The following is a 13350-nucleotide window of genomic DNA, read 5'->3' on the forward strand; positions in this document are numbered from 1 at the left end:
AAATAAGGAGTAATTTCCAGACATGACTTTAAATAAATCTTAAAACAATTGACAAGTAACTTTCATACAAGCCTTTTACTGGGGAAATGGGTGTGCAAAAATCTCATCAATGTACCAAGTATTTTGAAGTACTCTCTGTCAGCTGCGCTACTGAAAAAAAACTGAACAAAGCCCAGAGTGAGCCTCTGTATCATTTTTTAAAAATCTTATTTAAGTAATTTATTTAGACTACATCTCAATTGCTATCCTCTCACTTGTATCTTCTCATTCCCCCCTCCCTCCATCTTTCATCCTATTCTCCTCTCCTAGGTCTGGGACAGAAGGGGACCTCTTCCTCCACTATAAGATCACAGCCTATCAGGTCTCTTCCTGGTAGCCTGCCTCTCTTCCTCTGAGTGTCACCAGATCTCCCCACCAAGGGGAAGGGGTCAAATAGGGAGCACCAGAGCTCATGTCTGAGTCAGTTCCTCCTCTCCACACAATTGTGGAGAATGTGCTGTCCATCGGCTAGATCTGGATAGGGCCTCTAGGTTTACTGCATGCATTGTCCTTGGTTGGTACAGTAGTTTGAGCTGACATGCCTTTACTGGTCTTCTTGTAGGTTTCTAGAATCCTCTGGATCCTTCTATTTCCCCATTCTTCCTTACCTCTCTCACCTAGAGTCTCAATAGGAAGTCCCAGTATATATCCCAATCTCCACCTAAGAGAAGAGCTTTCAGGGGACATCTCTGTTGTTGCCCATGTATCTTTAGTCAGGATTTTACATGTGCAATTACCATGTGCCAGCTACAGTGACTACAAGATAATAAGACAAATTTATGACATTTTTCAGGAAGAGAAAATTCCAGACTCTTTACATCAAGCTTTGTTGCAGGATGGTAAGATTCTGGAGCCAAGCCTGCTTGGTTTGAGCATCAGGCAGCCTGGGGCAGCTTAGCTCTCCTCACCTGTGTGGGCACTGAAATGAAAAGTTATTGCTCGGTGTTCTCTGGGATTAGCCTGAGCCTTTGTTTATCCTGAACAGTAGACAGAACAGGGTTGCGACAAGATAGTGACATTCAGTCAGCTTAACAGAAGCACCACGGTAACACAATTCCTGCGACCCCGCAGGCGAATTTCCAAACATGCATTCAGATGAGTAATGGGTAAAGATGCTCTGATCCAAAGGATTCCAAAGGCTTTGCGAATCTCAGTGCTGATGCTCAAGGACAAAGCTAATGTGCAGCTGTTTGGAGTACCAGAAAAGCACAATGACACCGCCACCAAAGGCAGATTTAAGCCCCTGAAATTTTCACTATGTCATGGGGGAAAACAGGTTTTGAAAAAACAAACAAGTCTGTGTGTTTTATATACATATTTCTGTATATGTGATACCACAATACACATATGTACATAAAGATATGTAAAACAGTATACTTGGTATGTCTTATATAGAATAAGTAGGTATAATGCATATGTTGTTCTTTGCTCCATGTGTCAGACTAACTGGCCTGCAGCTCAAGTAGATTGCACATGCGTGCGTTCGTGTCTGAGGATCTGAACTCTGGTCTTGTTCTTGTTTTGGAGGCACACTCTTGCATAGTTGATCCCATGGACCATCTCCCTAGTCACCATATATTATAATTAGCTGGTATGTCATATTAATTCCTTGTCATTGTCCTTTGTTCATCATAAACTCTTACACTGACTGAAACAGATGTAATATGCCATATCATTTTACTATATGGATGGTGCATCAATATGCATGCAATTGTCTAGTTAGAGCCTTTATTTTCTTAGTTGTGTAATCTGGGGATCTTTTGAGGACTTTTAATAGCTACTTTAGGACAGCAGGTATCAACTGCCAGTGTCTGAACACTCAGCCACCCTGTAGCGAATGTGGGCTTTTGTTTTGGTTTGGTTTTTGAGTTAAGATAGACAGGAAGATCCTTCACTGTGACCTGAGCCCCACTTGTCACCCTCCCATGCCTTTTCTTTCAGCACTTTGCACGTGGCACACTGTGCCTGTTCTCAAGGAGCTCATATTCCCAGTTCCAGATATTACTGTAGTAACTGACATACAGATGCAGCTCTTGACTCTAGACACGTGTGCTGCACTCTGCAGTGGGCACGCTCTTCAATTAATTAGTCATATAATTACATATTTAATGACAACCTTGAAGAGAGTATCAGTGACAACCATCCAGTGTCTGAGGGCACACCAGGCATCTCTCCTCCTCTTGTTGCATATTGCGTCACCTGGAACTGGATTTTTGTCTTCCAGATGCACCACACAGGGAGATTCAGGTCTGAGAACTTTTAGAAAGCTTTCTAGGTGTGTCAACTGGCCTGAGACCCATAGCTTACACTGGCAAAGGGAACTTGGAAAGTTTTATTAAAAATTTACTTTCTATCCATAACCTGGTGTGTATTGAATGCTGATTTCATATACACCAGAGCTCTTTTTTTTTGCTGGCTATAAGGAATTTTTGTGTTTTATACAAATATATTTATTCATAAAAAAAACACAGTAAGAAGTAGCTTACAGGTAATATGTACCTATTAATAGTAAATTCAGGTAATTTTGTCATGTTTTTCTAAAGAAGTATTTTTCCATTTCTATTCTAAACTACAGAAATGTTAACCAAAGCCCATAGCCCCACAAATGTTCTACAGCACACTGACTCCATGGAGTGTGTCAGATACCTGAGACACCTTCCAGAAACCTTGATTTGGTCCCATATCCTTAATAGGTGTTTTAGTACATACCTTATACTTTCATTCTACTGTATAAGGAATACAATGTCCTTATGTTTTAAAGGCATGGAAATATATATTAATTTCAAATTTTCTTGGTTTTAGAAATTATCTCTGAGATGCTTCAAACCTTTGTCTGATACGATGACCAGGAAATCAGCAACATTATATAGTACTTTCACCAAACAAACAATGATTCTGGACTCAGTACCCTACGCCTCAAAAGCAGGTGCAGATGCTCTATGCTGTACCCACACAGCACAATCAAACACTATTCAGTACTGGACGCAATTATTTTCTATATCGAAGGCTGCAATTTTGTGGTCTTCCAATGAATGATAAGTAAGCTAGATTCCAGCTGACAGAGAATTTCATTTTTTTTCAAAAGGATTCTAGTATTTATACCTCCGTGAAACATTTTCTAATATTGACTCTTTCATTAGGGGCCAGGAAATAATTTTTTTTCCTAAGTGAAAAGGAAATTGGCTTCAAGTAAATTAATGCTAGAGGAGTGGCAAGATTTAAACCATCCGTATTTTTTTTTCATATACCACATTTTCTTGGTTTCTAAACTGTATCTTTTGTTCTTCTAATGTTTCCAAAACATCTAGTGGAAAACAAAACGATGCAATGGGAAACTTGGAGGCCGAAGCCCTTCATAAATAATCAAGCAACAATCAAGTATTTATGTGAGCTCTGAACCTAACAGGCCAGGCCCAAGGTTCATTGAAGAAAAATACCTCTGAGCTTAAAAACTTCAGTTGTTCTAGACAATCGTAAATAAAAGCCAGCTACGAACTTTGGGTAAAGAGAGGACTAAAAGTGATTCTTGGAAAAACATATTTCTAATCTAATTAGAGATAAAGGTAATTTTTTTTTGCTTTGTAATATATGATTCTATATAGTTGCACGTGCCAGGCCAAGGATGTCTAAAGGGATGGCTCAAGGTTATAGGAAAATCCCCAAGGAATTCTTGCAGCAGCATCCTGAAACCAGAGCTCCTGCATAAAAGAGTCTCTGTGGTTTCTTCAGTGGAGAGCATCTGTGAGCAGCGTGCAGTTTTAACTCTGAAGGATCGGGACAAGAGAGCTGAGCACAGTGCAGTGCCTTCAGCGGCACTCACCCGCTGTTTGAAGAAGAGAATTACGAGATTTGCTCGGGTCACCCATTCTCCTCTTCTCCGGTCTCCCTGATGCATCCGAGGATGTATGACGTTTCCTTCAACCTTCAAAATGGGTTTTCCATCTATGCTACCTTGTAGGTGCAAGGTCAAAATATATACAAAAGATCTGAATGTAGAGCCATGTGCAAATGAGAGCTGAAAGAAGACCACACATTTTTGTCAAGAAAAAGAATGTGTGCAACTAGGTGACACACCGTTCAATTGTGCAGGGGCGGTGAGTGAGTGACAAGAGTGTGGTCTTGAAGTAGTGGACCCAGAGAGGGTACTACCTAAAATTTCTTCCACAGTCTCCATCTTATTGTCCTCCTCACTTGGCCTTTTTTAGTATAACTTTAAAAAATATTTTTCAAATTAGGCTAGAGATCTGGTAATATAATATATAACAGTGAAAACCCCGATGGTGTTTCCTCTACTTCATAAGCATCTAAAAGAATAAAAGGAAAAAAAAATCAATAAGGGATCTTTAGTGTATTGGTTGTAGCAGAACTTGTCCACAACAGATAACACGTGATATAGTGCAAATGAAAGACGTCGGAGACAGCTCTCCTGGTGCTGAGCAGTTTTAACTACTGAATGCTTTCTAGAAAGCACTTAAGGAATTCAAAGTTTTAAATTAAAAAAAAAATCTTCTTTGACTCTCAATTACTTATCTTTGAATTACACATTGAACAAATATCTTCCTCCTCCTCCTCTTCTTCTTCCTCTTCTTCTTCCTCCTTCTCCTCCTTCTCCCCCTCCTCTTCCTCCTCTTCCTCCCCATCTTCCTCCTTCTTTTTCTTCCTTTGCCACATTTCAATGTCATATTTAAAATGTTACCTTTCATCCTAAGTGCAATGATTGGCATTTTCCACTGTGTTAGGATTCACACAAGGATTCAAATGGTACTGTGGCACACTGTTGGGTGGCAGGATCCAAGCAGGAAAACCAGAGAGAACATACTGTATGTGGGGTAGAGACAAGGGCTGATACATGTAACTGAGAACTGAGGTGGTGCCAAAGCGAGGCAGAGACATTTTACAGGACAGTATTTGGCCAGACTGCTGGTGACTCTTAGAGTCCAGCGGAGAAATTCAAGGTGAGTCCTGGGCTTTTGACCCATGTAGAGTCATTTTAAGAGAAGAAGACCTAACTCTGCTTGGAAAGGAGTGTTTCAGTGGCAACCAGGGCTTCAGAGAAGGCAAACTAGCTGCTGCTTTGATTCCACTGAGTTGGGTACTTAGGTGAAATTTTATGCATGAGCTTACCTCAGGAACTCCAGGGAGAGGTCAAGACTGCAGATGTAACTGTAGGAACTGTCTCCATTCTGAATGTAATGGGCTATCCAGAAATGTGGAGACTAAAATGGAGTATTCAAAATGCATATGCTAGTGACTGGGAAAAAACAAGACGTGAGTACAAGTGAACATATCAGTGATGCTTTGTGTGCATGGCCAGTAGAATTACAAATAAGTTAAAAATATTTTAGTGTATTTAGAATTTAAAAAAACTTCTACAGCAAACAAATTGTCCTTAAGAACAGAAGAACACTTGCTTGAAAGGCCATGAAGAGATTAGTGATAAGTTAAACTAGCTAACTCAAGTGGCTAGAAATCATATCTAGACATTAATTAGTTCAACACTCCTCTTGCTCATCTGGAGAGTTTGAAGATGTAGCCCTATTGCAGACAAGCTTGCCTAGTATACACAGGGCCATATATTCAAGTCTCAGCACTTGTGGGAAGTATGCAGTTATGTAGCTGGAGGCAGCATATTCTATGTCGCTCTCTGTCATGGGTGCATCCCCAGAATCTGTGGGTTGCCAACTTAACAGTGCTTGGAAATGACCTTTGGGAGGTAATTACTGTTGAGGGGGGTCATGATGGTGACTCTCACAATGGTATCTATAGGATAAGAGACCCAGGCTAGTGTGAGGCCTTTGTCTTGTCATGTGACACCCTCTACCATGTTGTAATGCAACTTAAGATTCTTCTTCAACAGCAGCTGGGCTGACACCACAGTATGCTCAGAAGCATCCCTGTCTCCAGAGCCAGCCGACAAGTGCACCTCTACTCTTTATAAACGACCTGGTCTGTGGTGTTCAGTTACAGCAACAAAAAAACAGATGAAGACATCTTACCGGTATTAAAATCATACACGTGCGGTCTAAACACATGTTAGAAACCACAAAAGAAGAGAGGAAAAATAAGTTTACCTGCTCACCAGAATTTAGAGGTTTCAATCCCATTTAATACCATTGGTGGTATATTCCCCCTTCCTCTTAAAATCTTGCGATAAAACCAATGTGCTTTAGTCCCTCAACATCTGTTCTTATCCAGGGTCAAAAGAGGCTCAGTGCTGCACCTTCTGTCTCGTGGTAGTGATCTGCGATCTGCAATACTCAGCCTCCATGACATTGCTGTGATTTAGGCCTTCACTGGAATCTTTCATTTTCACCCCAGCACCATAAAACTTCAACCTCAAATTTATTGCAATATTTGCATACATGACAGCTGTTAAAACTACAGTAGTTGAAATACACTGTGGGAATAGTGACTAGGGCAAATGCATATAAACACTCTCTCTCTCTCTCTCTCTCTCTCTCTCTCTCTCTCTCTCTCTCTCTCTCTTTCAACTTTCATGTAAGTAATTTATGGTCCGTTGAGTTTCATTGTCCCCTGTGTTAACAATGGCGATGTGTGGCGATGTTTACATAACTCATTCTTCCGTGTATTTATTTATTTGTAGTTATATTTACTGAAGAGTCGATGAACAACCTACTATGTGCTGGGCAGAGAGCCAAGTGCGGCAAAGTCAGAGAAAATGACAGACACAGGAAGACCCAATCTTGCCCTGTGGTGAGGGCTGTTGAAGGTAAACTAGGAAAGGGCTTTGGGTCATGAAAGGGAAAGGGGAGGAGACGCCCTGGAGCTCAGGAGTGGATGATGGAGCCTTCCTGGGGCTGGGGAGACAGCACGTGCACGTGAGGAGACATGAAAGGTATATAACATGCTGAAGCTGTAAGTAAAGCTCCAACAGGAAGTCTGAGCGGCCTCTGACGATGGCTCTTTTCTGTCAAGCTAAGAATTCAATTTGGATCACACATTGGAGGTCAAGGGAGACTGCGGAGGGTTCACGGTATTGGAGACTGCTGGGGACTCCATGGGCCCGCAAACTGATTCTGGGGCAGTCGGAGGATGGATTAGATTGCAAAGGAGCCGGGGCAGAGGAAAGGCTGTGTTCAATGCACAAGATAAAGGAGGCCTGGAAGCTTTAGCAATGTCTGAGCGCGGGGAGGAGAGAGAAGGTCTAATGGGCAAGGACACCAACGTTTAGTGACTGACTAAGGAAGAACAGAACACAGGCGAGGAAGACGGAATACAGGGAAATGCAGATTTCAAGAAGGAAGTTGGGCGAGGAAATCAGAGTGATTGGGAAGTAAAGTAAGTAGAGTGAGCATCGAACTGCTGTTTTAAAATAACAAGTGAGATACGAACATTTAAACGGAAGGGAGGCATTGTAGATAAACAGAGAATATTTCTTTCTTTTTTTTTAATTAAAGCCAATGGGTTTGAATAATAATTTCCTTTATTCTTGTTTGGAATAGAGGAGGAAAAGGGGCTAGTAAGAGTTACCGTCTTGTGTGGATTGATTGTGTACCATAAGAAAGGTCATGGGACTTGAGATCGACAGAAATGAGGGTGCTTAGCACAAGGGACTTAATAACCTTGACCTTTCTTTTCATCCTTCAGACCAATAGAATATGAACACATACACACAGACTCACACACACATACACACACACACACACACACACACACACACACACACACACACACACTTCCTTGCATGATGTCTGTCTCTGGGTTCAGAAGCCAGAGAGTCCAGTAACTATTCAATGCAAGCTGGAAGTCTCGATCAACACAAACTCAGTTCAAGGTTAAAGGCGCTGAAGCCGCCTGGGGAGTCACTGGTATGAGAGCAGCCTGACAGGCTGAAGAACTTGATGTCTGTGAGTGACGGCAACAGTGGCAGACGCCCCCACTCAGGGACAACTGAGATTTCACCCACAGTACCTAGGTTCTCCCATCTTTAGCTTTTGTTCTATCCCTCTACCTCGTCTCATTAGCCAGACATTGCTATCCACATTCAAATCAGCTCTTCCCCACAAGTTGCACATTTCAATATCTCAGGCAGCGCTTTTTCTCGACACACCCCGTCCTGTAAATTCAATCATGTTCTCACTCAAAAATGATGATCAAGACTGACTGTTGTAGACCACTGAAAACATTTCCAGGACAGGAAGAGAACCGAAGCATAAAAACAGTGGTTGTTCTAGCCCTGCAGGGGCCTCGCGCTCAGCTTCCAGGTGCTGAACAGTGCATTGCTAAAAGCAGCGTGCAGACAGAGGCACGAGGAGAGTCTTAGCTGTAGCTCTGACTCGCTCAGCTTCTACAGACATGGAAGGGCAGGTCGCTTGAATTTTCTTCTGCGACTCTCCGTTTCTGTTGTGTACTATTGTGGACTGTGTGCTCTCTGCCTCCTCAGTAGTTCTGGTGAGAATGAAATGATCACGTGATCACGTTAGGAAAAGGGTCCTGGGCCTCATCGCTATCCTTGCGTAAGACCATGGCACCTGAAACAACCTCTCACTTAGGTGACTGAGGTTTACAAACATCAACTCATGCGTTGTTCATTGGGCATCAGGACAAAAATCCTTTGCGTTTCTACTCATCAAGCCTAACGTCATAAGCACCAGGGTCCATTTGCAAAGTAGATTTTAAGGAAGCCAATTCCTTGCTGCTATGTTTTCTGCACATAAGAAGGGAACGAAAGACAAAGGGGCCCCACATTCAGATGTGACTTCCTCCCACCCATTTCTTCAGGACAACCACAGAGACCACGTGTGAACTAACAACCAGGTCCAGCCACACAGTCTGTGTCAAGCTCTCATTGCCTTGGCCGCTGAGCTGGGGAAGATGCCTCCTGATAATCCTGAGGCCTGGAGTGTCATCCCATGAGGTAGAAGGAGACACACGACTCCCCCAACTTGCCCTCTGTGTCTACACACACATACTATGGTGCATGTGTGTTCACACCCTCACACACACACACTATGGTACACACATGCACTCATGTGACTCATGTGCAAGTATACACACATACTCACACACACTGTGGCACACACACATGCATGCACACACACACTATGGCACACTCACACTCACCTACCTACACTATGGCACACACACATGCATGTACACACACACTCACACACACTGTGGCACACACACTCACACACACTATGGCACATACATGCACATATGCACAAACTATGGCACACACATGCACAGACACACATGCATACACACTCACACATACTATGGCGCACACACACACACTCACACACACTATGGCACACACATGCACACACTATGGCACGCACACACTCACACATATGTACATGCACATACTACGACACATACATGCATACACGCTCACACACACTATGGCATACATGCACACACACACAGACACAGACACACACACACACACACACACACACACACTTCTCACTATGATTAAGATTTCCCCTGCCTTTGTGCTACACAGAGGTCACCCATCAGTGACACCTGCCCTGACTTTGCAATACAGGATGGCATTGCCTGATCTTATTCTGTTTTCCCATTTTGTGGCAAAACCAGCAAATGCAGAAACTATTTATTTCTTACCTGTTCCCATCCACCTCTCTGTGATTCCTCCACAAGAATCAGACTTTGTATTATGTACCACTATATGGCTACTGCCTGTTATAAAGAAGACAGTTAGCAAATAATTTGAAAGAAAAAAAAAAAAAGCACAGCTGCATCCCTTAGTGGACACAGCAATTCCAAATGGCTTGTGCTCTAGGAAGGATTTTCAAATGTTTAAAAGTGAAGATGTATGACCCAAGGTGTAGGTGGAGGGAGAATAGAAGAAGGAAAAAAGGGAGAAAGGAAGTAAAGAAGCAGGAGAGGAGAGACAGCAGGAAAACCAGTCAATCCAGGCAACGGATGAGCTTTGTCATCTTCAGCAAACAAGGTGAACTGACCAGCAAATAAGTATGAGACTCTCGGACAGGGAGGCCCTGGCTCTGGGCTTCTTACATCTGGTGTTGAGGATGGAAACATCTGCACCAGAGGCTCACGGCAGTTATTCTAAAGGAAATGTCATGCAAATGTCTTTTCTGGATGATGATGGCTGGATGGGTGACAAACGTTTCGTTAATAAGCACCTGGTCAGTAATTACTACTACTTTAAAGTGTCAGCTAAAAGACCAGATCTGAAACTAATCTTTCAATAATTTTCAGGACATGGTTGTTGACGTTTCCCAATAAAACTATCCTTCCTCAAAAGGGTATAATAAAAGCAGGCTTCGTAGTGAAACTTTAATACGGCCGTTCTGATTTCAAAGTATTCGTCATAATTTATCCATGAGGAAGAAAGCCATCTTAGTGCTCATAGCGATAGCTATTACTCAAAAGCTACATGGCGAAGGGGCGCATACAAAGTAAAATTTAAAAACATTTATGAACTCGTGTCCATTTTACCTCGTATAAGTAAAATGTTTCCTCCTTCAGTATCAATGATATGTTCAAGTCCCACAAATAGGCCCGGCTGAAGAGTAGCATGCGTTAGGAGGGTTACTTCTCCACCACAAAAGCAAGTGTTCTGACCAGTGTTATGGAATAAAGGCCTTTCAAACAGTTGCTTGGAGTCAGCTGGAAAAAACGCTCTCCTGTCTGTTTCTGTTAACGCCCACATGAGTTTTACTAGTTGCAACTGAAATCACAAAAACCAGAGTTTGATGCTTAGCTGGCAAGAAGCCAGGATAATGAAATTAATAACATATGCCGAAGAACCCATTTGTAACAATTTTTCCATTAAAAAAAATGAGGCAGCTCAAAGCTACTGACAGGGCTTTCCCCCACGGTGGGGCCCCATTCCTTTGTGTGTGTGTGTGTGTGTGTGTGTGTGTGTGTGTGTGTGTGTGTGTTGTCTGTGTGCTAAAGCCTGGGGTTCCTGGCTTCTTTTGTTCACAACTTCAACATTCAAGCATTCCTATAGCTTTTAAACAGAAAGTTCATTTTATTATTGTCACTGGCCACAGCACTTCTTCTTCTTCTTCTTCTTCTTCTTCTTCTTCTTCTTCTTCTTCTTCTTCTTCTTCTTCTTCTTCTTCTTCTTCTTCTCTCTCTCCTTCTCCTCCTTCTCCTCCTTCTCCTTCTTCTTCTCCCTATTTCCTTTTCCTTCTCCTCCTCATCTTTCTTGACTCTTCTTCTTCCTCTTTTTTCTTCTTCTCCTTCCTCCTCTGTCATTACTACTGTATTCTGCAAATGTCTGCCAATTAGTGACATTTCCAAGAGTTCAGACTTGTGTATAGGGATTCTTTTTTGGAAAAACACTTTTGTTTTTGTGTGTGTGCGCCTGTGTGTGTGTGTGTGTGTGTGTGTGTGTGTGTATGTGTTTGTGCATATGTATTTGTGTTTGATTGTGTGTGTGTGTGTGTGTGTGTGTGTGTGAGTGAGTGAGTGTAGGTACTACTTCATAGTTCAGAAGATAGTGTAGGACTCTCTGGAGCTGGAGTTGCAGGTGGTTGTGAGCCCCTTGATATGGGTGCTGGGAACCAAATGTGGTCTTCTGCGAGAAGAGTAACCACTCTTAACCATTGCTCTATCTCTTCAGATCATTATGTGCACTTTCAATGGCACAGTTTGGATGCATTTGCTGGTCTCGCCTGTCAATAAATAGCCTGACATGGATTCTTCTGCCCAGGACTCTGAAGTCCTCAAATCCTGAAGGCCATGCCCCAGAGTGCACATATCTAATTTAGAGAAAAAAAAAACCTGTGGAGCCTGCCATGACTGCCTTCTCCTTAGTTACAGGTCTGATGACCTAACTTTCAAACATAATAAACAGAAGCAGGAAATTAGCAGGGAAATGCTACCAATAGCAGCAAAGACAACTGAGAGCCCAGACAGATAATCAGAGAAAAGCTAAAGCCAGGCAGAGAATAAATATAGCACAGGTGTGTGTGCGTGCGTGTGTGTGTGTGTGTGTGTGTGTGTGTGTGTGTGTGGTGTAGTGTGTTTGAGTATATCATTTATGTTGTGTAGTATGTGTAGTGTGTGCACACATGTATACACAGTGGATATGGAGGCCAGAGGAAGACACAAAATGTCCTCCGTCATTCGGCCCTATTCCCCTAAGACAGTATCTTCTCTTACTGAGCTGGGAGCTAGGCTGGTGGCCACCATGCCGCAATAACCCTTCTCACTGTGCCCCCTAATTATTGGGGTATGTCTCACTATGGTTCCGGGCATTTGAACTTGCGTCCTCATGATCACAGAGCCTTCTCTCAACCCTCTCTCCCCAGCATCTCTATAGGAAGAAATTTTACCTATTAAGGAACACTGAGAGACATCACAGGATTTCAGGACCTGGGAGACACGAATTACTGAAGTAGATCAGCAGATGTTCATATAGATTAGCCCAAGTTATAAAGGCAAGATTTCATCCTCACTGACAAGGGATTTGAACAAAACATCCGTGTGCTTTTTCACAGTTGCGCAAGTAGAGCTTATAAAGATTACGTAAAGTCAAGATATTTATAGTAGCCTTTTGGTATATAGAGGATTGTTTCTAGTGCTCAAGTCCTTTTTATTAGATGGTATAGTTACAGTGCTTTCATAACACACACACACACACACACACACACACACACACACACACACACGACTATACCTTAGCTATACATTAAATCCTACCTCTGTTTATTATAATATCTACTTCAATGTAAATTAGGTTCTATACGAATAGTTTTTACACTCCATTGTTTAGAGAATAAGAAGTAAAATATCAGTAGAGTTCAGTATGATCCAGTGCTTGTTCCCTGATATATCTGATCCGTGATTGGTTGAATGCACAGACACAGAGTCTGTGGGTGGAGAAAGCCAGCTATACCCATCCTCAGAGCATTTCATGTTAGAAATAAATTGTGTGGCTGTCAATGCGAAGAGCTTACTGCTCAGGAGGGTTCACAGGCAAGCACTTACTGAGCCGTGGGCTGCAGGTAGCGGCACACTGGTCGCTAGTTCACAAACTTCTGTTTTGTTGATGTTTTTAAAAGGAATGTGGTGTTTCCCCATAATATTTAAATGCACCCTAGGAAAATGAAAGCATCGTTTCGCTATTACGACACACAGTATCAGAGTGTCCATACCCCAGAGAGATAAGGAGACATTCGTTCTTCCCACTGATAATGTACTGAATCTTTGTACTAACCCGTGTCTTAAGAAACTAATGCTTGATGGGTGTTGGAGCGAGTTCTCAGGGATTAAAAAACACCCATGTGGCAGCTTAGAATCATCTGTAGCTCCAGTTCTGGGGGATCTGACACCTTCCTCCAGTTACTG

This window comes from Acomys minous, assembly GCF_964271855.1.
Source record: "Acomys minous genome assembly, chromosome: 3".
NCBI lineage: Eukaryota > Metazoa > Chordata > Mammalia > Rodentia > Muridae > Acomys > Acomys minous.